Source organism: Labrus bergylta, chromosome 13 (assembly GCF_963930695.1).
Source record: "Labrus bergylta chromosome 13, fLabBer1.1, whole genome shotgun sequence".
Lineage (NCBI taxonomy): Eukaryota > Metazoa > Chordata > Actinopteri > Labriformes > Labridae > Labrus > Labrus bergylta.
Window position 1 is genome coordinate 7,994,753 of NC_089207.1, and position 25,444 is coordinate 8,020,196.

A 25,444-nucleotide genomic window follows, 5' to 3' on the forward strand; every position below is an offset into this window, starting at 1 on the left:
CATCCAAGTACTAACCAGGCCCGACCCTGCTTAGCTTCCGAGATCGGACGAGATCGGGCGTGTTCAGGGTGGTATGGCCGTAAGTGAATGAACAGGTTGTTAAAGGGTTATTTATACATACTTAGGTTTAAAGTAACACCTCGCCAAAATTAGAGCAAGTGACTATGACCTAGTTGATTTTATTACTTTTCTACTCAAACGTGTGGGCCTATGGATAGACTTACACTTAATCTTACTAGATTCAGCAATACTTTGACGCTGGGAGTTAACTAAAGACTTGCAGCTTGTTTTTAAGACTTGTTTCACGACTTGCGGGCAAACTGAACGTTCAAACGTCTGATAAACACATTGAACAAACCGATTCCGTGAAGATTAACTTCCCTCTTTCAAAACTGGCCTGGTTAGTACTTGGATGGGAGACCGCCTGGGAATCCCAGGTGCTGTAAGCTTTCAATACCTGCTTCAGCCAGCAGGGGACGCTGTAACCTCCTGCTATGCACTGCAGTTCTTTTTTTATTTGTCTATCATTGCTTCTACTTTCCTACAAAGTAGCTTACACTGAATTTTGATTGGGGATCATCTATAGCATATATAGGGACTGATTATAATAATTATGAATTTTCATATAATTAGTAAGTGTTCCTTTGTGATTCCTAATGGAGGATTGTTTTTTTAATGATTAGTTACAATGGAGAATGTGAGGGGATCAAATATGTATGCCCCACAGGGTTATGATTTCTACATGAAACATTGCAATGGCTGATTTATTCATTTGTCATTCAAGATTACCTCAAAACAAGTAAGTGGTGATAAAAACATAATTTCGAGTTGTCCCTTGTATCTTAATCAATCACTGCTTAGGCTACTATAATAATCCTAAATCTTGTGTGCCTTAATGCAACATTTAAACTTATTTCTGCTGTTCACTGTTCACAAGTTTGCAGGATTGAAAACCTTAATAAATCCACAGTAAAAGTGACGATGCGAAATGGTCAACTTCTGAAAAATCGTCAATTGATTGATAAGTAAGCATCACTTGTTTGCAGGTTTTTTTTAAATTCAATCTTAATAGTAATCATTTATAATAATTCCTGATTTGGTGTAAATGTTTATTATTGATGTGAAAACATTTATAATGATGGTGAATATTTCCAGTTGAATCAAATGTATAATATGGCTACCAGAGTGTTGTAGGGAAGTAAAGAGTAACCTAAGTACAAGTAATTAAAATATGTTAATGCAGTAGTCCTTACGTAAGTAGGCTACATGTACTTTTTGAATGTAAAACTGAACTTTGAAAACAGCCTCCAGAGAGCGTAATATGTATTAATACTCACTGAAAACATTGATGAAAATTGCAACAAAAAAAAAGAGGACAGACTGCCAAATAAAATCATGTTTCATTTTCCACTGGCCTGTTTCTCTCAGTCCTTTCTCCACTAGTGAGGCAACAGCGCCCTCTTCTGGCTAAAGGAGGTATTAAAAGCTTACAGCACCTGGTATTCCCAGGCGGTCTCCCATCCAAGTACTAACCAGGCCCGACCCTGCTTAGCTTCCGAGATCGGACGAGATCGGGCGTGTTCAGGGTGGTATGGCCGTAAGCGAATGAACAGGTTGTTGAAGGGTTATTTATACATACTTAGGTTTAAAGTAACACCTCGCCAAAATTAGAGCAAGTGACTATGACCTAGTTGATTTTATTACTTTTCTACTCAAACGTGTGGGCCTATGGATAGACTTACACTTAATCTTACTAGATTCAGCAATACTTTGACGCTGGGAGTTAACTAAAGACTTGCAGCTTGTTTTTAAGACTTGTTTCACGACTTGCGGGCAAACTGAACGTTCAAACGTCTGATAAACACATTGAACAAACCGATTCCGTGAAGATTAACTTCCCTCTTTCAAAACTGGCCTGGTTAGTACTTGGATGGGAGACCGCCTGGGAATCCCAGGTGCTGTAAGCTTTCAATACCTGCTTCAGCCAGCAGGGGACGCTGTAACCTCCTGCTATGCACTGCAGTTCTTTTTTTATTTGTCTATCATTGCTTCTACTTTCCTACAAAGTAGCTTACACTGAATTTTGATTGGGGATCATCTATAGCATATATAGGGACTGATTGTAATAATTATGAATTTTCATATAATTAGTAAGTGTTCCTTTGTGATTCCTAATGGAGGATTGTTTTTTTAATGATTAGTTACAATGGAGAATGTGAGGGGATCAAATATGTATGCCCCACAGGGTTATGATTTCTACATGAAACATTGCAATGGCTGATTTATTCATTTGTCATTCAAGATTACCTCAAAACAAGTAAGTGGTGATAAAAACATAATTTCGAGTTGTCCCTTGTATCTCAATCAATCACTGCTTAGGCTACTATAATAATCCTAAATCTTGTGTGCCTTAATGCAACATTTAAACTTATTTCTGCTGTTCACTGTTCACAAGTTTGCAGGATTGAAAACCTTAATAAATCCACAGTAAAAGTGACGATGCGAAATGGTCAACTTCTGAAAAATCGTCAATTGATTGATAAGTAAGCATCACTTGTTTGCAGGTTTTTTTTAAATTCAATCTTAATAGTAATCATTTATAATAATTCCTGATTTGGTGTAAATGTTTATTATTGATGTGAAAACATTTATAATGATGGTGAATATTTCCAGTTGAATCAAATGTATAATATGGCTACCAGAGTGTTGTGGGGAAGTAAAGAGTAACCTAAGTACAAGTAATTAAAATATGTTAATGCAGTAGTCCTTACGTAAGTAGGCTACATGTACTTTTTGAATGTAAAACTGAACTTTGAAAACAGCCTCCAGAGAGCGTAATATGTATTAATACTCACTGAAAACATTGATGAAAATTGCAACAAAAAAAAAGAGGACAGACTGCCAAATAAAATCATGTTTCATTTTCCACTGGCCTGTTTCTCTCAGTCCTTTCTCCACTAGTGAGGCAACAGCGCCCTCTTCTGGCTAAAGGAGGTATTAAAAGCTTACAGCACCTGGTATTCCCAGGCGGTCTCCCATCCAAGTACTAACCAGGCCCGACCCTGCTTAGCTTCCGAGATCGGACGAGATCGGGCGTGTTCAGGGTGGTATGGCCGTAAGTGAATGAACAGGTTGTTAAAGGGTTATTTATACATACTTAGGTTTAAAGTAACACCTCGCCAAAATTAGAGCAAGTGACTATGACCTAGTTGATTTTATTACTTTTCTACTCAAACGTGTGGGCCTATGGATAGACTTACACTTAATCTTACTAGATTCAGCAATACTTTGACGCTGGGAGTTAACTAAAGACTTGCAGCTTGTTTTTAAGACTTGTTTCACGACTTGCGGGCAAACTGAACGTTCAAACGTCTGATAAACACATTGAACAAACCGATTCCGTGAAGATTAACTTCCCTCTTTCAAAACTGGCCTGGTTAGTACTTGGATGGGAGACCGCCTGGGAATCCCAGGTGCTGTAAGCTTTCAATACCTGCTTCAGCCAGCAGGGGACGCTGTAACCTCCTGCTATGCACTGCAGTTCTTTTTTTATTTGTCTATCATTGCTTCTACTTTCCTACAAAGTAGCTTACACTGAATTTTGATTGGGGATCATCTATAGCATATATAGGGACTGATTATAATAATTATGAATTTTCATATAATTAGTAAGTGTTCCTTTGTGATTCCTAATGGAGGATTGTTTTTTTAATGATTAGTTACAATGGAGAATGTGAGGGGATCAAATATGTATGCCCCACAGGGTTATGATTTCTACATGAAACATTGCAATGGCTGATTTATTCATTTGTCATTCAAGATTACCTCAAAACAAGTAAGTGGTGATAAAAACATAATTTCGAGTTGTCCCTTGTATCTTAATCAATCACTGCTTAGGCTACTATAATAATCCTAAATCTTGTGTGCCTTAATGCAACATTTAAACTTATTTCTGCTGTTCACTGTTCACAAGTTTGCAGGATTGAAAACCTTAATAAATCCACAGTAAAAGTGACGATGCGAAATGGTCAACTTCTGAAAAATCGTCAATTGATTGATAAGTAAGCATCACTTGTTTGCAGGTTTTTTTTAAATTCAATCTTAATAGTAATCATTTATAATAATTCCTGATTTGGTGTAAATGTTTATTATTGATGTGAAAACATTTATAATGATGGTGAATATTTCCAGTTGAATCAAATGTATAATATGGCTACCAGAGTGTTGTGGGGAAGTAAAGAGTAACCTAAGTACAAGTAATTAAAATATGTTAATGCAGTAGTCCTTACGTAAGTAGGCTACATGTACTTTTTGAATGTAAAACTGAACTTTGAAAACAGCCTCCAGAGAGCGTAATATGTATTAATACTCACTGAAAACATTGATGAAAATTGCAACAAAAAAAAAGAGGACAGACTGCCAAATAAAATCATGTTTCATTTTCCACTGGCCTGTTTCTCTCAGTCCTTTCTCCACTAGTGAGGCAACAGCGCCCTCTTCTGGCTAAAGGAGGTATTAAAAGCTTACAGCACCTGGTATTCCCAGGCGGTCTCCCATCCAAGTACTAACCAGGCCCGACCCTGCTTAGCTTCCGAGATCGGACGAGATCGGGCGTGTTCAGGGTGGTATGGCCGTAAGCGAATGAACAGGTTGTTGAAGGGTTATTTATACATACTTAGGTTTAAAGTAACACCTCGCCAAAATTAGAGCAAGTGACTATGACCTAGTTGATTTTATTACTTTTCTACTCAAACGTGTGGGCCTATGGATAGACTTACACTTAATCTTACTAGATTCAGCAATACTTTGACGCTGGGAGTTAACTAAAGACTTGCAGCTTGTTTTTAAGACTTGTTTCACGACTTGCGGGCAAACTGAACGTTCAAACGTCTGATAAACACATTGAACAAACCGATTCCGTGAAGATTAACTTCCCTCTTTCAAAACTGGCCTGGTTAGTACTTGGATGGGAGACCGCCTGGGAATCCCAGGTGCTGTAAGCTTTTAATACCTGCTTCAGCCAGCAGGGGACGCTGTAACCTCCTGCTATGCACTGCAGTTCTTTTTTTATTTGTCTATCATTGCTTCTACTTTCCTACAAAGTAGCTTACACTGAATTTTGATTGGGGATCATCTATAGCATATATAGGGACTGATTGTAATAATTATGAATTTTCATATAATTAGTAAGTGTTCCTTTGTGATTCCTAATGGAGGATTGTTTTTTTTAATGATTAGTTACAATGGAGAATGTGAGGGGATCAAATATGTATGCCCCACAGGGTTATGATTTCTACATGAAACATTGCAATGGCTGATTTATTCATTTGTCATTCAAGATTACCTCAAAACAAGTAAGTGGTGATAAAAACATAATTTCGAGTTGTCCCTTGTATCTTAATCAATCACTGCTTAGGCTACTATAATAATCCTAAATCTTGTGTGCCTTAATGCAACATTTAAACTTATTTCTGCTGTTCACTGTTCACAAGTTTGCAGGATTGAAAACCTTAATAAATCCACAGTAAAAGTGACGATGCGAAATGGTCAACTTCTGAAAAATCGTCAATTGATTGATAAGTAAGCATCACTTGTTTGCAGGTTTTTTTTAAATTCAATCTTAATAGTAATCATTTATAATAATTCCTGATTTGGTGTAAATGTTTATTATTGATGTGAAAACATTTATAATGATGGTGAATATTTCCAGTTGAATCAAATGTATAATATGGCTACCAGAGTGTTGTGGGGAAGTAAAGAGTAACCTAAGTACAAGTAATTAAAATATGTTAATGCAGTAGTCCTTACGTAAGTAGGCTACATGTACTTTTTGAATGTAAAACTGAACTTTGAAAACAGCCTCCAGAGAGCGTAATATGTATTAATACTCACTGAAAACATTGATGAAAATTGCAACAAAAAAAAAGAGGACAGACTGCCAAATAAAATCATGTTTCATTTTCCACTGGCCTGTTTCTCTCAGTCCTTTCTCCACTAGTGAGGCAACAGCGCCCTCTTCTGGCTAAAGGAGGTATTAAAAGCTTACAGCACCTGGTATTCCCAGGCGGTCTCCCATCCAAGTACTAACCAGGCCCGACCCTGCTTAGCTTCCGAGATCGGACGAGATCGGGCGTGTTCAGGGTGGCATGGCCGTAAGCGAATGAACAGGTTGTTAAAGGGTTATTTATACATACTTAGGTTTAAAGTAACACCTCGCCAAAATTAGAGCAAGTGACTATGACCTAGTTGATTTTATTACTTTTCTACTCAAACGTGTGGGCCTATGGATAGACTTACACTTAATCTTACTAGATTCAGCAATACTTTGACGCTGGGAGTTAACTAAAGACTTGCAGCTTGTTTTTAAGACTTGTTTCACGACTTGCGGGCAAACTGAACGTTCAAACGTCTGATAAACACATTGAACAAACCGATTCCGTGAAGATTAACTTCCCTCTTTCAAAACTGGCCTGGTTAGTACTTGGATGGGAGACCGCCTGGGAATCCCAGGTGCTGTAAGCTTTTAATACCTGCTTCAGCCAGCAGGGGACGCTGTAACCTCCTGCTATGCACTGCAGTTCTTTTTTTATTTGTCTATCATTGCTTCTACTTTCCTACAAAGTAGCTTACACTGAATTTTGATTGGGGATCATCTATAGCATATATAGGGACTGATTGTAATAATTATGAATTTTCATATAATTAGTAAGTGTTCCTTTGTGATTCCTAATGGAGGATTGTTTTTTTAATGATTAGTTACAATGGAGAATGTGAGGGGATCAAATATGTATGCCCCACAGGGTTATGATTTCTACATGAAACATTGCAATGGCTGATTTATTCATTTGTCATTCAAGATTACCTCAAAACAAGTAAGTGGTGATAAAAACATAATTTCGAGTTGTCCCTTGTATCTTAATCAATCACTGCTTAGGCTACTATAATAATCCTAAATCTTGTGTGCCTTAATGCAACATTTAAACTTATTTCTGCTGTTCACTGTTCACAAGTTTGCAGGATTGAAAACCTTAATAAATCCACAGTAAAAGTGACGATGCGAAATGGTCAACTTCTGAAAAATCGTCAATTGATTGATAAGTAAGCATCACTTGTTTGCAGGTTTTTTTTAAATTCAATCTTAATAGTAATCATTTATAATAATTCCTGATTTGGTGTAAATGTTTATTATTGATGTGAAAACATTTATAATGATGGTGAATATTTCCAGTTGAATCAAATGTATAATATGGCTACCAGAGTGTTGTGGGGAAGTAAAGAGTAACCTAAGTACAAGTAATTAAAATATGTTAATGCAGTAGTCCTTACGTAAGTAGGCTACATGTACTTTTTGAATGTAAAACTGAACTTTGAAAACAGCCTCCAGAGAGCGTAATATGTATTAATACTCACTGAAAACATTGATGAAAATTGCAACAAAAAAAAAGAGGACAGACTGCCAAATAAAATCATGTTTCATTTTCCACTGGCCTGTTTCTCTCAGTCCTTTCTCCACTAGTGAGGCAACAGCGCCCTCTTCTGGCTAAAGGAGGTATTAAAAGCTTACAGCACCTGGTATTCCCAGGCGGTCTCCCATCCAAGTACTAACCAGGCCCGACCCTGCTTAGCTTCCGAGATCGGACGAGATCGGGCGTGTTCAGGGTGGTATGGCCGTAAGCGAATGAACAGGTTGTTAAAGGGTTATTTATACATACTTAGGTTTAAAGTAACACCTCGCCAAAATTAGAGCAAGTGACTATGACCTAGTTGATTTTATTACTTTTCTACTCAAACGTGTGGGCCTATGGATAGACTTACACTTAATCTTACTAGATTCAGCAATACTTTGACGCTGGGAGTTAACTAAAGACTTGCAGCTTGTTTTTAAGACTTGTTTCACGACTTGCGGGCAAACTGAACGTTCAAACGTCTGATAAACACATTGAACAAACCGATTCCGTGAAGATTAACTTCCCTCTTTCAAAACTGGCCTGGTTAGTACTTGGATGGGAGACCGCCTGGGAATACCAGGTGCTGTAAGCTTTTAATACCTGCTTCAGCCAGCAGGGCACGCTGTAACCTCCTGCTATGCACTGCAGTTCTTTTTTTATTTGTCTATCATTGCTTCTACTTTCCTACAAAGTAGCTTACACTGAATTTTGATTGGGGATCATCTATAGCATATATAGGGACTGATTGTAATAATTATGAATTTTCATATAATTAGTAAGTGTTCCTTTGTGATTCCTAATGGAGGATTGTTTTTTTAATGATTAGTTACAATGGAGAATGTGAGGGGATCAAATATGTATGCCCCACAGGGTTATGATTTCTACATGAAACATTGCAATGGCTGATTTATTCATTTGTCATTCAAGATTACCTCAAAACAAGTAAGTGGTGATAAAAACATAATTTCGAGTTGTCCCTTGTATCTTAATCAATCACTGCTTAGGCTACTATAATAATCCTAAATCTTGTGTGCCTTAATGCAACATTTAAACTTATTTCTGCTGTTCACTGTTCACAAGTTTGCAGGATTGAAAACCTTAATAAATCCACAGTAAAAGTGACGATGCGAAATGGTCAACTTCTGAAAAATCGTCAATTGATTGATAAGTAAGCATCACTTGTTTGCAGGTTTTTTTTAAATTCAATCTTAATAGTAATCATTTATAATAATTCCTGATTTGGTGTAAATGTTTATTATTGATGTGAAAACATTTATAATGATGGTGAATATTTCCAGTTGAATCAAATGTATAATATGGCTACCAGAGTGTTGTGGGGAAGTAAAGAGTAACCTAAGTACAAGTAATTAAAATATGTTAATGCAGTAGTCCTTACGTAAGTAGGCTACATGTACTTTTTGAATGTAAAACTGAACTTTGAAAACAGCCTCCAGAGAGCGTAATATGTATTAATACTCACTGAAAACATTGATGAAAATTGCAACAAAAAAAAAGAGGACAGACTGCCAAATAAAATCATGTTTCATTTTCCACTGGCCTGTTTCTCTCAGTCCTTTCTCCACTAGTGAGGCAACAGCGCCCTCTTCTGGCTAAAGGAGGTATTAAAAGCTTACAGCACCTGGTATTCCCAGGCGGTCTCCCATCCAAGTACTAACCAGGCCCGACCCTGCTTAGCTTCCGAGATCGGACGAGATCGGGCGTGTTCAGGGTGGTATGGCCGTAAGCGAAAGAACAGGTTGTTAAAGGGTTATTTATACATACTTAGGTTTAAAGTAACACCTCGCCAAAATTAGAGCAAGTGACTATGACCTAGTTGATTTTATTACTTTTCTACTCAAACGTGTGGGCCTATGGATAGACTTACACTTAATCTTACTAGATTCAGCAATACTTTGACGCTGGGAGTTAACTAAAGACTTGCAGCTTGTTTTTAAGACTTGTTTCACGACTTGCGGGCAAACTGAACGTTCAAACGTCTGATAAACACATTGAACAAACCGATTCCGTGAAGATTAACTTCCCTCTTTCAAAACTGGCCTGGTTAGTACTTGGATGGGAGACCGCCTGGGAATCCCAGGTGCTGTAAGCTTTCAATACCTGCTTCAGCCAGCAGGGGACGCTGTAACCTCCTGCTATGCACTGCAGTTCTTTTTTTATTTGTCTATCATTGCTTCTACTTTCCTACAAAGTAGCTTACACTGAATTTTGATTGGGGATCATCTATAGCATATATAGGGACTGATTGTAATAATTATGAATTTTCATATAATTAGTAAGTGTTCCATTGTGATTCCTAATGGAGGATTGTTTTTTTAATGATTAGTTACAATGGAGAATGTGAGGGGATCAAATATGTATGCCCCACAGGGTTATGATTTCTACATGAAACATTGCAATGGCTGATTTATTCATTTGTCATTCAAGATTACCTCAAAACAAGTAAGTGGTGATAAAAACATAATTTCGAGTTGTCCCTTGTATCTTAATCAATCACTGCTTAGGCTACTATAATAATCCTAAATCTTGTGTGCCTTAATGCAACATTTAAACTTATTTCTGCTGTTCACTGTTCACAAGTTTGCAGGATTGAAAACCTTAATAAATCCACAGTAAAAGTGACGATGCGAAATGGTCAACTTCTGAAAAATCGTCAATTGATTGATAAGTAAGCATCACTTGTTTGCAGGTTTTTTTTAAATTCAATCTTAATAGTAATCATTTATAATAATTCCTGATTTGGTGTAAATGTTTATTATTGATGTGAAAACATTTATAATGATGGTGAATATTTCCAGTTGAATCAAATGTATAATATGGCTACCAGAGTGTTGTGGGGAAGTAAAGAGTAACCTAAGTACAAGTAATTAAAATATGTTAATGCAGTAGTCCTTACGTAAGTAGGCTACATGTACTTTTTGAATGTAAAACTGAACCTTTAAAACAGCCTCCAGAGAGCGTAATATGTATTAATACTCACTGAAAACATTGATGAAAATTGCAACAAAAAAAAAGAGGACAGACTGCCAAATAAAATCATGTTTCATTTTCCACTGGCCTGTTTCTCTCAGTCCTTTCTCCACTAGTAAGGCAACAGCGCCCTCTTCTGGCTAAAGGAGGTATTAAAAGCTTACAGCACCTGGTATTCCCAGGCGGTCTCCCATCCAAGTACTAACCAGGCCCGACCCTGCTTAGCTTCCGAGATCGGGCGTGTTCAGGGTGGTATGGCCGTAAGTGAATGAACAGGTTGTTAAAGGGTTATTTATACATACTTAGGTTTAAAGTAACACCTCGCCAAAATTAGAGCAAGTGACTATGACCTAGTTGATTTTATTACTTTTCTACTCAAACGTGTGGGCCTATGGATAGACTTACACTTAATCTTACTAGATTCAGCAATACTTTGACGCTGGGAGTTAACTAAAGACTTGCAGCTTGTTTTTAAGACTTGTTTCACGACTTGCGGGCAAACTGAACGTTCAAACGTCTGATAAACACATTGAACAAACCGATTCCGTGAAGATTAACTTCCCTCTTTCAAAACTGGCCTGGTTAGTACTTGGATGGGAGACCGCCTGGGAATCCCAGGTGCTGTAAGCTTTTAATACCTGCTTCAGCCAGCAGGGGACGCTGTAACCTCCTGCTATGCACTGCAGTTCTTTTTTTATTTGTCTATCATTGCTTCTACTTTCCTACAAAGTAGCTTACACTGAATTTTGATTGGGGATCATCTATAGCATATATAGGGACTGATTGTAATAATTATGAATTTTCATATAATTAGTAAGTGTTCCTTTGTGATTCCTAATGGAGGATTGTTTTTTTAATGATTAGTTACAATGGAGAATGTGAGGGGATCAAATATGTATGCCCCACAGGGTTATGATTTCTACATGAAACATTGCAATGGCTGATTTATTCATTTGTCATTCAAGATTACCTCAAAACAAGTAAGTGGTGATAAAAACATAATTTCGAGTTGTCCCTTGTATCTTAATCAATCACTGCTTAGGCTACTATAATAATCCTAAATCTTGTGTGCCTTAATGCAACATTTAAACTTATTTCTGCTGTTCACTGTTCACAAGTTTGCAGGATTGAAAACCTTAATAAATCCACAGTAAAAGTGACGATGCGAAATGGTCAACTTCTGAAAAATCGTCAATTGATTGATAAGTAAGCATCACTTGTTTGCAGGTTTTTTTTAAATTCAATCTTAATAGTAATCATTTATAATAATTCCTGATTTGGTGTAAATGTTTATTATTGATGTGAAAACATTTATAATGATGGTGAATATTTCCAGTTGAATCAAATGTATAATATGGCTACCAGAGTGTTGTGGGGAAGTAAAGAGTAACCTAAGTACAAGTAATTAAAATATGTTAATGCAGTAGTCCTTACGTAAGTAGGCTACATGTACTTTTTGAATGTAAAACTGAACTTTGAAAACAGCCTCCAGAGAGCGTAATATGTATTAATACTCACTGAAAACATTGATGAAAATTGCAACAAAAAAAAAGAGGACAGACTGCCAAATAAAATCATGTTTCATTTTCCACTGGCCTGTTTCTCTCAGTCCTTTCTCCATTAGTGAGGCAACAGCGCCCTCTTCTGGCTAAAGGAGGTATTAAAAGCTTACAGCACCTGGTATTCCCAGGCGGTCTCCCATCCAAGTACTAACCAGGCCCGACCCTGCTTAGCTTCCGAGATCGGACGAGATCGGGCGTGTTCAGGGTGGTATGGCCGTAAGCGAATGAACAGGTTGTTAAAGGGTTATTTATACATACTTAGGTTTAAAGTAACACCTCGCCAAAATTAGAGCAAGTGACTATGACCTAGTTGATTTTATTACTTTTCTACTCAAACGTGTGGGCCTATGGATAGACTTACACTTAATCTTACTAGATTCAGCAATACTTTGACGCTGGGAGTTAACTAAAGACTTGCAGCTTGTTTTTAAGACTTGTTTCACGACTTGCGGGCAAACTGAACGTTCAAACGTCTGATAAACACATTGAACAAACCGATTCCGTGAAGATTAACTTCCCTCTTTCAAAACTGGCCTGGTTAGTACTTGGATGGGAGACCGCCTGGGAATCCCAGGTGCTGTAAGCTTTTAATACCTGCTTCAGCCAGCAGGGGGCGCTGTAACCTCCTGCTATGCACTGCAGTTCTTTTTTTATTTGTCTATCATTGCTTCTACTTTCCTACAAAGTAGCTTACACTGAATTTTGATTGGGGATCATCTATAGCATATATAGGGACTGATTGTAATAATTATGAATTTTCATATAATTAGTAAGTGTTCCTTTGTGATTCCTAATGGAGGATTGTTTTTTTTAATGATTAGTTACAATGGAGAATGTGAGGGGATCAAATATGTATGCCCCACAGGGTTATGATTTCTACATGAAACATTGCAATGGCTGATTTATTCATTTGTCATTCAAGATTACCTCAAAACAAGTAAGTGGTGATAAAAACATAATTTCGAGTTGTCCCTTATATCTTAATCAATCACTGCTTAGGCTACTATAATAATCCTAAATCTTGTGTGCCTTAATGCAACATTTAAACTTGTTTCTGCTGTTCACTGTTCACAAGTTTGCAGTATTGAAAACCTTAATAAATCCACAGTAAAAGTGACGATGCAAAATGGTCAACTTCTGAAAAATCGTCAATTGATTCTGAAAAAATATTGATTGATAAGTAAGCATCACTTGTTTGCAGGTTTTTTTTAAATTCAATCTTAATAGTAATCATTTATAATAATTCCTGATTTGGTGTAAATGTTTATTATTGATGTGAAAACATTTATAATGATGGTGAATATTTCCAGTTGAATCAAATGTATAATATGGCTACCAGAGTGTTGTGGGGAAGTAAAGAGTAACCTAAGTACAAGTAATTAAAATATGTTAATGCAGTAGTCCTTACGTAAGTAGGCTACATGTACTTTTTGAATGTAAAACTGAACTTTGAAAACAGCCTCCAGAGAGCGTAATATGTATTAATACTCACTGAAAACATTGATGAAAATTGCAACAAAAAAAAAGAGGACAGACTGCCAAATAAAATCATGTTTCATTTTCCACTGGCCTGTTTCTCTCAGTCCTTTCTCCACTAGTGAGGCAACAGCGCCCTCTTCTGGCTAAAGGAGGTATTAAAAGCTTACAGCACCTGGTATTCCCAGGCGGTCTCCCATCCAAGTACTAACCAGGCCCGACCCTGCTTAGCTTCCGAGATCGGACGAGATTGGGCGTGTTCAGGGTGGTATGGCCGTAAGCGAATGAACAGGTTGTTAAAGGGTTATTTATACATACTTAGGTTTAAAGTAACACCTCGCCAAAATTAGAGCAAGTGACTATGACCTAGTTGATTTTATTACTTTTCTACTCAAACGTGTGGGCCTATGGATAGACTTACACTTAATCTTACTAGATTCAGCAATACTTTGACGCTGGGAGTTAACTAAAGACTTGCAGCTTGTTTTTAAGACTTGTTTCACGACTTGCGGGCAAATTGAACGTTCAAACGTCTGATAAACACATTGAACAAACCGATTCCGTGAAGATTAACTTCCCTCTTTCAAAACTGGCCTGGTTAGTACTTGGATGGGAGACCGCCTGGGAATCCCAGGTGCTGTAAGCTTTTAATACCTGCTTCAGCCAGCAGGGGGCGCTGTAACCTCCTGCTATGCACTGCAGTTCTTTTTTTATTTGTCTATCATTGCTTCTACTTTCCTACAAAGTAGCTTACACTGAATTTTGATTGGGGATCATCTATAGCATATATAGGGACTGATTGTAATAATTATGAATTTTCATATAATTAGTAAGTGTTCCTTTGTGATTCCTAATGGAGGATTGTTTTTTTTAATGATTAGTTACAATGGAGAATGTGAGGGGATCAAATATGTATGCCCCACAGGGTTATGATTTCTACATGAAACATTGCAATGGCTGATTTATTCATTTGTCATTCAAGATTACCTCAAAACAAGTAAGTGGTGATAAAAACATAATTTCGAGTTGTCCCTTATATCTTAATCAATCACTGCTTAGGCTACTATAATAATCCTAAATCTTGTGTGCCTTAATGCAACATTTAAACTTGTTTCTGCTGTTCACTGTTCACAAGTTTGCAGTATTGAAAACCTTAATAAATCCACAGTAAAAGTGACGATGCAAAATGGTCAACTTCTGAAAAATCGTCAATTGATTCTGAAAAAATATTGATTGATAAGTAAGCATCACTTGTTTGCAGGTTTTTTTTAAATTCAATCTTAATAGTAATCATTTATAATAATTCCTGATTTGGTGTAAATGTTTATTATTGATGTGAAAACATTTATAATGATGGTGAATATTTCCAGTTGAATCAAATGTATAATATGGCTACCAGAGTGTTGTGGGGAAGTAAAGAGTAACCTAAGTACAAGTAATTAAAATATGTTAATGCAGTAGTCCTTACTTAAGTAGGCTACATGTACTTTTTGAATGTAAAACTGAACTTTGAAAACAGCCTCCAGAGAGCGTAATATGTATTAATACTCACTGAAAACATTGATGAAAATTGCAACAACAAAAAAAAAAGAGAGGACAGACTGCCAAATAAAATCATGTTTCATTTTCCACTGGCCTGTTTCTCTCAGTCCTTTCTCCACTAGTGAGGCAACAGCGCCCTCTTCTGGCTAAAGGAGGTATTAAAAGCTTACAGCACCTGGTATTCCCAGGCGGTCTCCCATCCAAGTACTAACAAGGCCCGACCCTGCTTAGCTTCCGAGATCGGACGAGATCGGGCGTGTTCAGGGTGGTATGGCCGTAAGCGAATGAACAGGTTGTTAAAGGGTTATTTATACATACTTAGGTTTAAAGTAACACCTCGCCAAAATTAGAGCAAGTGACTATGACCTAGTTGATTTTATTACTTTTCTACTCAAACGTGTGGGCCTATGGATAGACTTACACTTAATCTTACTAGATTCAGCAATACTTTGACGCTGGGAGTTAACTAAAGACTTGCAGCTTGTTTTTAAGACTTGTTTCACGACTTGCGGGCAAACTGAACGTTCAAACGTCTGATAAACACATTGAACAAACCGATTCCGTGAAGATTAACTTCCCTCTTTCAAAACTGGCCTGGTTAGTACTTGGATGGGAGACCGCCTGGGAATACCAGGTGCTGTAAGCTTTTAATACCTGCTTCAGCCAGCAGGGGGCGCTGTAACCTCCTGCTATGCACTGCAGTTCTTTTTTTATTTGTCTATCATTGCTTCTACTTTCCTACAAAGTAGCTTACACTGAATTTTGATTGGGGATCATCTATAGCATATATAGGGACTGATTGTAATAATTATGAATTTTTATATAATTAGTAAGTGTTCCTTTGTGATTCCTAATGGAGGATTGTTTTTTTTAATGATTAGTTACAATGGAGAATGTGAGGGGATCAAATATGTATGCCCCACAGGGTTATGATTTCTACATGAAACATTGCAATGGCTGATTTATTCATTTGTCATTCAAGATTACCTCAAAACAAGTAAGTGGTGATAAAAACATAATTTCGAGTTGTCCCTTATATCTTAATCAATCACTGCTTAGGCTACTATAATAATCCTAAATCTTGTGTGCCTTAATGCAACATTTAAACTTATTTCTGCTGTTCACTGTTCACAAGTTTGCAGTATTGAAAACCTTAATAAATCCACAGTAAAAGTGACGATGCAAAATGGTCAACTTCTGAAAAATCGTCAATTGATTCTGAAAAAATATTGATTGATAAGTAAGCATCACTTGTTTGCAGGTTTTTTTTAAATTCAATCTTAATAGTAATCATTTATAATAATTCCTGATTTGGTGTAAATGTTTATTATTGATGTGAAAACATTTATAATGATGGTGAATATTTCCAGTTGAATCAAATGTATAATATGGCTACCAGAGTGTTGTGGGGAAGTAAAGAGTAACCTAAGTACAAGTAATTAAAATATGTTAATGCAGTAGTCCTTACGTAAGTAGGCTACATGTACTTTTTGAATGTAAAACTGAACTTTGAAAACAGCCTCCAGAGAGCGTAATATGTATTAATACTCACTGAAAACATTGATGAAAATTGCAACAAAAAAAAAGAGGACAGACTGCCAAATAAAATCATGTTTCATTTTCCACTGGCCTGTTTCTCTCAGTCCTTTCTCCACTAGTGAGGCAACAGCGCCCTCTTCTGGCTAAAGGAGGTATTAAAAGCTTACAGCACCTGGTATTCCCAGGCGGTCTCCCATCCAAGTACTAACCAGGCCCGACCCTGCTTAGCTTCCGAGATCGGACGAGATTGGGCGTGTTCAGGGTGGTATGGCCGTAAGCGAATGAACAGGTTGTTAAAGGGTTATTTATACATACTTAGGTTTAAAGTAACACCTCGCCAAAATTAGAGCAAGTGACTATGACCTAGTTGATTTTATTACTTTTCTACTCAAACGTGTGGGCCTATGGATAGACTTACACTTAATCTTACTAGATTCAGCAATACTTTGACGCTGGGAGTTAACTAAAGACTTGCAGCTTGTTTTTAAGACTTGTTTCACGACTTGCGGGCAAACTGAACGTTCAAACGTCTGATAAACACATTGAACAAACCGATTCCGTGAAGATTAACTTCCCTCTTTCAAAACTGGCCTGGTTAGTACTTGGATGGGAGACCGCCTGGGAATCCCAGGTGCTGTAAGCTTTTAATACCTGCTTCAGCCAGCAGGGGGCGCTGTAACCTCCTGCTATGCACTGCAGTTCTTTTTTTATTTGTCTATCATTGCTTCTACTTTCCTACAAAGTAGCTTACACTGAATTTTGATTGGGGATCATCTATAGCATATATAGGGACTGATTGTAATAATTATGAATTTTCATATAATTAGTAAGTGTTCCTTTGTGATTCCTAATGGAGGATTGTTTTTTTTAATGATTAGTTACAATGGAGAATGTGAGGGGATCAAATATGTATGCCCCACAGGGTTATGATTTCTACATGAAACATTGCAATGGCTGATTTATTCATTTGTCATTCAAGATTACCTCAAAACAAGTAAGTGGTGATAAAAACATAATTTCGAGTTGTCCCTTATATCTTAATCAATCACTGCTTAGGCTACTATAATAATCCTAAATCTTGTGTGCCTTAATGCAACATTTAAACTTGTTTCTGCTGTTCACTGTTCACAAGTTTGCAGTATTGAAAACCTTAATAAATCCACAGTAAAAGTGACGATGCAAAATGGTCAACTTCTGAAAAATCGTCAATTGATTCTGAAAAAATATTGATTGATAAGTAAGCATCACTTGTTTGCAGGTTTTTTTTAAATTCAATCTTAATAGTAATCATTTATAATAATTCCTGATTTGGTGTAAATGTTTATTATTGATGTGAAAACATTTATAATGATGGTGAATATTTCCAGTTGAATCAAATGTATAATATGGCTACCAGAGTGTTGTGGGGAAGTAAAGAGTAACCTAAGTACAAGTAATTAAAATATGTTAATGCAGTAGTCCTTACTTAAGTAGGCTACATGTACTTTTTGAATGTAAAACTGAACTTTGAAAACAGCCTCCAGAGAGCGTAATATGTATTAATACTCACTGAAAACATTGATGAAAATTGCAACAACAAAAAAAAAAGAGAGGACAGACTGCCAAATAAAATCATGTTTCATTTTCCACTGGCCTGTTTCTCTCAGTCCTTTCTCCACTAGTGAGGCAACAGCGCCCTCTTCTGGCTAAAGGAGGTATTAAAATCTTACAGCACCTGGTATTCCCAGGCGGTCTCCCATCCAAGTACTAACCAGGCCCGACCCTGCTTAGCTTCCGAGATCGGACGAGATCGGGCGTGTTCAGGGTGGTATGGCCGTAAGCGAATGAACAGGTTGTTAAAGGGTTATTTATACATACTTAGGTTTAAAGTAACACCTCGCCAAAATTAGAGCAAGTGACTATGACCTAGTTGATTTTATTACTTTTCTACACAAACGTGTGGGCCTATGGATAGACTTACACTTAATCTTACTAGATTCAGCAATACTTTGACGCTGGGAGTTAACTAAAGACTTGCAGCTTGTTTTTAAGACTTGTTTCACGACTTGCGGGCAAACTGAACGTTCAAACGTCTGATAAACACATTGAACAAACCGATTCCGTGAAGATTAACTTCCCTCTTTCAAAACTGGCCTGGTTAGTACTTGGATGGGAGACCGCCTGGGAATCCCAGGTGCTGTAAGCTTTTAATACCTGCTTCAGCCAGCAGGGGGCGCTGTAACCTCCTGCTATGCACTGCAGTTCTTTTTTTATTTGTCTATCATTGCTTCTACTTTCCTACAAAGTAGCTTACACTGAATTTTGATTGGGGATCATCTATAGCATATATAGGGACTGATTGTAATAATTATGAATTTTCATATAATTAGTAAGTGTTCCTTTGTGATTCCTAATGGAGGATTGTTTTTTTTAATGATTAGTTACAATGGAGAATGTGAGGGGATCAAATATGTATGCCCCACAGGGTTATGATTTCTACATGAAACATTGCAATGGCTGATTTATTCATTTGTCATTCAAGATTACCTCAAAACAAGTAAGTGGTGATAAAAACATAATTTCGAGTTGTCCCTTATATCTTAATCAATCACTGCTTAGGCTACTATAATAATCCTAAATCTTGTGTGCCTTAATGCAACATTTAAACTTATTTCTGCTGTTCACTGTTCACAAGTTTGCAGTATTGAAAACCTTAATAAATCCACAGTAAAAGTGACGATGCAAAATGGTCAACTTCTGAAAAATCGTCAATTGATTCTGAAAAAATATTGATTGATAAGTAAGCATCACTTGTTTGCAGGTTTTTTTTAAATTCAATCTTAATAGTAATCATTTATAATAATTCCTGATTTGGTGTAAATGTTTATTATTGATGTGAAAACATTTATAATGATGGTGAATATTTCCAGTTGAATCAAATGTATAATATGGCTACCAGAGTGTTGTGGGGAAGTAAAGAGTAACCTAAGTACAAGTAATTAAAATATGTTAATGCAGTAGTCCTTACTTAAGTAGGCTACATGTACTTTTTGAATGTAAAACTGAACTTTGAAAACAGCCTCCAGAGAGCGTAATATGTATTAATACTCACTGAAAACATTGATGAAAATTGCAACAACAAAAAAAAAAGAGAGGACAGACTGCCAAATAAAATCATGTTTCATTTTCCACTGGCCTGTTTCTCTCAGTCCTTTCTCCACTAGTGAGGCAACAGCGCCCTCTTCTGGCTAAAGGAGGTATTAAAAGCTTACAGCACCTGGTATTCCCAGGCGGTCTCCCATCCAAGTACTAACCAGGCCCGACCCTGCTTAGCTTCCGAGATCGGACGAGATCGGGCGTGTTCAGGGTGGTATGGCCGTAAGCGAATGAACAGGTTGTTAAAGGGTTATTTATACATACTTAGGTTTAAAGTAACACCTCGCCAAAATTAGAGCAAGTGACTATGACCTAGTTGATTTTATTACTTTTCTACTCAAACGTGTGGGCCTATGGATAGACTTACACTTAATCTTACTAGATTCAGCAATACTTTGACGCTGGGAGTTAACTAAAGACTTGCAGCTTGTTTTTAAGACTTGTTTCACGACTTGCGGGCAAACTGAACGTTCAAACGTCTGATAAACACATTGAACAAACCGATTCCGTGAAGATTAACTTCCCTCTTTCAAAACTGGCCTGGTTAGTACTTGGATGGGAGACCGCCTGGGAATCCCAGGTGCTGTAAGCTTTTAATACCTGCTTCAGCCAGCAGGGGGCGCTGTAACCTCCTGCTATGCACTGCAGTTCTTTTTTTATTTGTCTATCATTGCTTCTACTTTCCTACAAAGTAGCTTACACTGAATTTTGATTGGGGATCATCTATAGCATATATAGGGACTGATTGTAATAATTATGAATTTTCATATAATTAGTAAGTGTTCCTTTGTGATTCCTAATGGAGGATTGTTTTTTTTAATGATTAGTTACAATGGAGAATGTGAGGGGATCAAATATGTATGCCCCACAGGGTTATGATTTCTACATGAAACATTGCAATGGCTGATTTATTCATTTGTCATTCAAGATTACCTCAAAACAAGTAAGTGGTGATAAAAACATAATTTCGAGTTGTCCCTTATATCTTAATCAATCACTGCTTAGGCTACTATAATAATCCTAAATCTTGTGTGCCTTAATGCAACATTTAAACTTATTTCTGCTGTTCACTGTTCACAAGTTTGCAGTATTGAAAACCTTAATAAATCCACAGTAAAAGTGACGATGCAAAATGGTCAACTTCTGAAAAATCGTCAATTGATTCTGAAAAAATATTGATTGATAAGTAAGCATCACTTGTTTGCAGGTTTTTTTTAAATTCAATCTTAATAGTAATCATTTATAATAATTCCTGATTTGGTGTAAATGTTTATTATTGATGTGAAAACATTTATAATGATGGTGAATATTTCCAGTTGAATCAAATGTATAATATGGCTACCAGAGTGTTGTGGGGAAGTAAAGAGTAACCTAAGTACAAGTAATTAAAATATGTTAATGCAGTAGTCCTTACTTAAGTAGGCTACATGTACTTTTTGAATGTAAAACTGAACTTTGAAAACAGCCTCCAGAGAGCGTAATATGTATTAATACTCACTGAAAACATTGATGAAAATTGCAACAACAAAAAAAAAAGAGAGGACAGACTGCCAAATAAAATCATGTTTCATTTTCCACTGGCCTGTTTCTCTCAGTCCTTTCTCCACTAGTGAGGCAACAGCGCCCTCTTCTGGCTAAAGGAGGTATTAAAAGCTTACAGCACCTGGTATTCCCAGGCGGTCTCCCATCCAAGTACTAACCAGGCCCGACCCTGCTTAGCTTCCGAGATCGGACGAGATCGGGCGTGTTCAGGGTGGTATGGCCGTAAGCGAATGAACAGGTTGTTAAAGGGTTATTTATACATACTTAGGTTTAAAGTAACACCTCGCCAACATTAGAGCAAGTGACTATGACCTAGTTGATTTTATTACTTTTCTACTCAAACGTGTGGGCCTATGGATAGACTTACACTTAATCTTACTAGATTCAGCAATACTTTGACGCTGGGAGTTAACTAAAGACTTGCAGCTTGTTTTTAAGACTTGTTTCACGACTTGCGGGCAAACTGAACGTTCAAACGTCTGATAAACACATTGAACAAACCGATTCCGTGAAGATTAACTTCCCTCTTTCAAAACTGGCCTGGTTAGTACTTGGATGGGAGACCGCCTGGGAATCCCAGGTGCTGTAAGCTTTTAATACCTGCTTCAGCCAGCAGGGGGCGCTGTAACCTCCTGCTATGCACTGCAGTTCTTTTTTTATTTGTCTATCATTGCTTCTACTTTCCTACAAAGTAGCTTACACTGAATTTTGATTGGGGATCATCTATAGCATATATAGGGACTGATTGTAATAATTATGAATTTTCATATAATTAGTAAGTGTTCCTTTGTGATTCCTAATGGAGGATTGTTTTTTTTAATGATTAGTTACAATGGAGAATGTGAGGGGATCAAATATGTATGCCCCACAGGGTTATGATTTCTACATGAAACATTGCAATGGCTGATTTATTCATTTGTCATTCAAGATTACCTCAAAACAAGTAAGTGGTGATAAAAACATAATTTCGAGTTGTCCCTTATATCTTAATCAATCACTGCTTAGGCTACTATAATAATCCTAAATCTTGTGTGCCTTAATGCAACATTTAAACTTATTTCTGCTGTTCACTGTTCACAAGTTTGCAGTATTGAAAACCTTAATAAATCCACAGTAAAAGTGACGATGCAAAATGGTCAACTTCTGAAAAATCGTCAATTGATTCTGAAAAAATATTGATTGATAAGTAAGCATCACTTGTTTGCAGGTTTTTTTTAAATTCAATCTTAATAGTAATCATTTATAATAATTCCTGATTTGGTGTAAATGTTTATTATTGATGTGAAAACATTTATAATGATGGTGAATATTTCCAGTTGAATCAAATGTATAATATGGCTACCAGAGTGTTGTGGGGAAGTAAAGAGTAACCTAAGTACAAGTAATTAAAATATGTTAATGCAGTAGTCCTTACGTAAGTAGGCTACATGTACTTTTTGAATGTAAAACTGAACTTTGAAAACAGCCTCCAGAGAGCGTAATATGTATTAATACTCACTGAAAACATTGATGAAAATTGCAACAACAAAAAAAAAAGAGAGGACAGACTGCCAAATAAAATCATGTTTCATTTTCCACTGGCCTGTTTCTCTCAGTCCTTTCTCCACTAGTGAGGCAACAGCGCCCTCTTCTGGATAAAGGAGGTATTAAAAGCTTACAGCACCTGGTATTCCCAGGCGGTCTCCCATCCAAGTACTAACCAGGCCCGACCCTGCTTAGCTTCCGAGATCGGACGAGATCGGGCGTGTTCAGGGTGGTATGGCCGTAAGCGAATGAACAGGTTGTTAAAGGGTTATTTATACATACTTAGGTTTAAAGTAACACCTCGCCAAAATTAGAGCAAGTGACTATGACCTAGCTGATTTTATTACTTTTCTACTCAAACGTGTGGGCCTATGGATAGACTTACACTTAATCTTACTAGATTCAGCAATACTTTGACGCTGGGAGTTAACTAAAGACTTGCAGCTTGTTTTTAAGACTTGTTTCACGACTTGCGGGCAAACTGAACGTTCAAACGTCTGATAAACACATTGAACAAACCGATTCCGTGAAGATTAACTTCCCTCTTTCAAAACTGGCCTGGTTAGTACTTGGATGGGAGACCGCCTGGGAATCCCAGGTGCTGTAAGCTTTTAATACCTGCTTCAGCCAGCAGGGGGCGCTGTAACCTCCTGCTATGCACTGCAGTTCTTTTTTTATTTGTCTATCATTGCTTCTACTTTCCTACAAAGTAGCTTACACTGAATTTTGATTGGGGATCATCTATAGCATATATAGGGACTGATTGTAATAATTATGAATTTTCATATAATTAGTAAGTGTTCCTTTGTGATTCCTAATGGAGGATTGTTTTTTTTAATGATTAGTTACAATGGAGAATGTGAGGGGATCAAATATGTATGCCCCACAGGGTTATGATTTCTACATGAAACATTGCAATGGCTGATTTATTCATTTGTCATTCAAGATTACCTCAAAACAAGTAAGTGGTGATAAAAACATAATTTCGAGTTGTCCCTTATATCTTAATCAATCACTGCTTAGGCTACTATAATAATCCTAAATCTTGTGTGCCTTAATGCAACATTTAAACTTATTTCTGCTGTTCACTGTTCACAAGTTTGCAGTATTGAAAACCTTAATAAATCCACAGTAAAAGTGACGATGCAAAATGGTCAACTTCTGAAAAATCGTCAATTGATTCTGAAAAAATATTGATTGATAAGTAAGCATCACTTGTTTGCAGGTTTTTTTTTAATTCAATCTTAATAGTAATCATTTATAATAATTCCTGATTTGGTGTAAATGTTTATTATTGATGTGAAAACATTTATAATGATGGTGAATATTTCCAGTTGAATCAAATGTATAATATGGCTACCAGAGTGTTGTGGGGAAGTAAAGAGTAACCTAAGTACAAGTAATTAAAATATGTTAATGCAGTAGTCCTTACTTAAGTAGGCTACATGTACTTTTTGAATGTAAAACTGAACTTTGAAAACAGCCTCCAGAGAGCGTAATATGTATTAATACTCACTGAAAACATTGATGAAAATTGCAACAACAAAAAAAAAAGAGAGGACAGACTGCCAAATAAAATCATGTTTCATTTTCCACTGGCCTGTTTCTCTCAGTCCTTTCTCCACTAGTGAGGCAACAGCGCCCTCTTCTGGCTAAAGGAGGTATTAAAAGCTTACAGCACCTGGTATTCCCAGGCGGTCTCCCATCCAAGTACTAACCAGGCCTGACCCTGCTTAGCTTCCGAGATCGGACGAGATCGGGCATGTTCAGGGTGGTATGGCCGTAAGCGAATGAACAGGTTGTTAAAGGGTTATTTATACATACTTAGGTTTAAAGTAACACCTCGCCAAAATTAGAGCAAGTGACTATGACCTAGTTGATTTTATTACTTTTCTACTCAAACGTGTGGGCCTATGGATAGACTTACACTTAATCTTACTAGATTCAGCAATACTTTGACGCTGGGAGTTAACTAAAGACTTGCAGCTTGTTTTTAAGACTTGTTTCACGACTTGCGGGCAAACTGAACGTTCAAACGTCTGATAAACACATTGAACAAACCGATTCCGTGAAGATTAACTTCCCTCTTTCAAAACTGGCCTGGTTAGTACTTGGATGGGAGACCGCCTGGGAATCCCAGGTGCTGTAAGCTTTTAATACCTGCTTCAGCCAGCAGGGGGCGCTGTAACCTCCTGCTATGCACTGCAGTTCTTTTTTTATTTGTCTATCATTGCTTCTACTTTCCTACAAAGTAGCTTACACTGAATTTTGATTGGGGATCATCTATAGCATATATAGGGACTGATTGTAATAATTATGAATTTTCATATAATTAGTAAGTGTTCCTTTGTGATTCCTAATGGAGGATTGTTTTTTTTAATGATTAGTTACAATGGAGAATGTGAGGGGATCAAATATGTATGCCCCACAGGGTTATGATTTCTACATGAAACATTGCAATGGCTGATTTATTCATTTGTCATTCAAGATTACCTCAAAACAAGTAAGTGGTGATAAAAACATAATTTCGAGTTGTCCCTTATATCTTAATCAATCACTGCTTAGGCTACTATAATAATCCTAAATCTTGTGTGCCTTAATGCAACATTTAAACTTGTTTCTGCTGTTCACTGTTCACAAGTTTGCAGTATTGAAAACCTTAATAAATCCACAGTAAAAGTGACGATG

General features: G+C 36.9%; 16 non-coding genes and 1 pseudogene across 16 annotated transcripts in view; all 17 read right to left on the minus strand.

Moving 5' to 3' along the window:
* The window catches only part of LOC136181796 (5S ribosomal RNA), a 119-nt gene extending 34 nt beyond the window's left edge, over positions 1-85 (minus strand). The window contains exon 1 of the ribosomal RNA XR_010668143.1: positions 1-85. This exon is cut by the window's left edge and continues 34 nt beyond it. This is a non-coding gene — a ribosomal RNA (5S ribosomal RNA).
* A 1,399-nt stretch (positions 86-1,484) lies between these two features.
* LOC136182155 (5S ribosomal RNA) lies at positions 1,485-1,603 on the minus strand. Its single transcript, XR_010668473.1, has one exon. It is a non-coding gene; the product is annotated as a 5S ribosomal RNA (ribosomal RNA).
* Positions 1,604-3,002: 1,399 nt separating this feature from the next.
* LOC136181493 (5S ribosomal RNA) lies at positions 3,003-3,121 on the minus strand. The gene has a single exon (XR_010667840.1). It is a non-coding gene; the product is annotated as a 5S ribosomal RNA (ribosomal RNA).
* Positions 3,122-4,520: 1,399 nt separating this feature from the next.
* On the minus strand, positions 4,521-4,639 carry LOC136182156 (5S ribosomal RNA). Its single transcript, XR_010668474.1, has one exon. It is a non-coding gene; the product is annotated as a 5S ribosomal RNA (ribosomal RNA).
* A 1,400-nt stretch (positions 4,640-6,039) lies between these two features.
* LOC136181417 (5S ribosomal RNA) lies at positions 6,040-6,158 on the minus strand. The gene has a single exon (XR_010667765.1). It is a non-coding gene; the product is annotated as a 5S ribosomal RNA (ribosomal RNA).
* Positions 6,159-7,557: 1,399 nt separating this feature from the next.
* On the minus strand, positions 7,558-7,676 carry LOC136182157 (5S ribosomal RNA). Its single transcript, XR_010668475.1, has one exon. It is a non-coding gene; the product is annotated as a 5S ribosomal RNA (ribosomal RNA).
* Positions 7,677-9,075: 1,399 nt separating this feature from the next.
* On the minus strand, positions 9,076-9,194 carry LOC136182158 (5S ribosomal RNA). Its single transcript, XR_010668476.1, has one exon. It is a non-coding gene; the product is annotated as a 5S ribosomal RNA (ribosomal RNA).
* Positions 9,195-10,593: 1,399 nt separating this feature from the next.
* On the minus strand, positions 10,594-10,702 carry LOC136181851 (5S ribosomal RNA; annotated as a pseudogene).
* Positions 10,703-12,101: 1,399 nt separating this feature from the next.
* LOC136182160 (5S ribosomal RNA) lies at positions 12,102-12,220 on the minus strand. Its single transcript, XR_010668478.1, has one exon. It is a non-coding gene; the product is annotated as a 5S ribosomal RNA (ribosomal RNA).
* Positions 12,221-13,637: 1,417 nt separating this feature from the next.
* On the minus strand, positions 13,638-13,756 carry LOC136181696 (5S ribosomal RNA). The gene has a single exon (XR_010668043.1). It is a non-coding gene; the product is annotated as a 5S ribosomal RNA (ribosomal RNA).
* A 1,423-nt stretch (positions 13,757-15,179) lies between these two features.
* On the minus strand, positions 15,180-15,298 carry LOC136181714 (5S ribosomal RNA). The gene has a single exon (XR_010668061.1). It is a non-coding gene; the product is annotated as a 5S ribosomal RNA (ribosomal RNA).
* Positions 15,299-16,715: 1,417 nt separating this feature from the next.
* On the minus strand, positions 16,716-16,834 carry LOC136181697 (5S ribosomal RNA). The gene has a single exon (XR_010668044.1). It is a non-coding gene; the product is annotated as a 5S ribosomal RNA (ribosomal RNA).
* Positions 16,835-18,257: 1,423 nt separating this feature from the next.
* Positions 18,258-18,376, minus strand: LOC136181595 (5S ribosomal RNA). Its single transcript, XR_010667942.1, has one exon. It is a non-coding gene; the product is annotated as a 5S ribosomal RNA (ribosomal RNA).
* A 1,423-nt stretch (positions 18,377-19,799) lies between these two features.
* On the minus strand, positions 19,800-19,918 carry LOC136182161 (5S ribosomal RNA). The gene has a single exon (XR_010668479.1). It is a non-coding gene; the product is annotated as a 5S ribosomal RNA (ribosomal RNA).
* A 1,423-nt stretch (positions 19,919-21,341) lies between these two features.
* LOC136182162 (5S ribosomal RNA) lies at positions 21,342-21,460 on the minus strand. The gene has a single exon (XR_010668480.1). It is a non-coding gene; the product is annotated as a 5S ribosomal RNA (ribosomal RNA).
* Positions 21,461-22,883: 1,423 nt separating this feature from the next.
* LOC136182163 (5S ribosomal RNA) lies at positions 22,884-23,002 on the minus strand. Its single transcript, XR_010668481.1, has one exon. It is a non-coding gene; the product is annotated as a 5S ribosomal RNA (ribosomal RNA).
* Positions 23,003-24,425: 1,423 nt separating this feature from the next.
* On the minus strand, positions 24,426-24,544 carry LOC136181757 (5S ribosomal RNA). The gene has a single exon (XR_010668104.1). It is a non-coding gene; the product is annotated as a 5S ribosomal RNA (ribosomal RNA).
* Between the last annotated feature and the right edge of the window lie 900 nt (positions 24,545-25,444).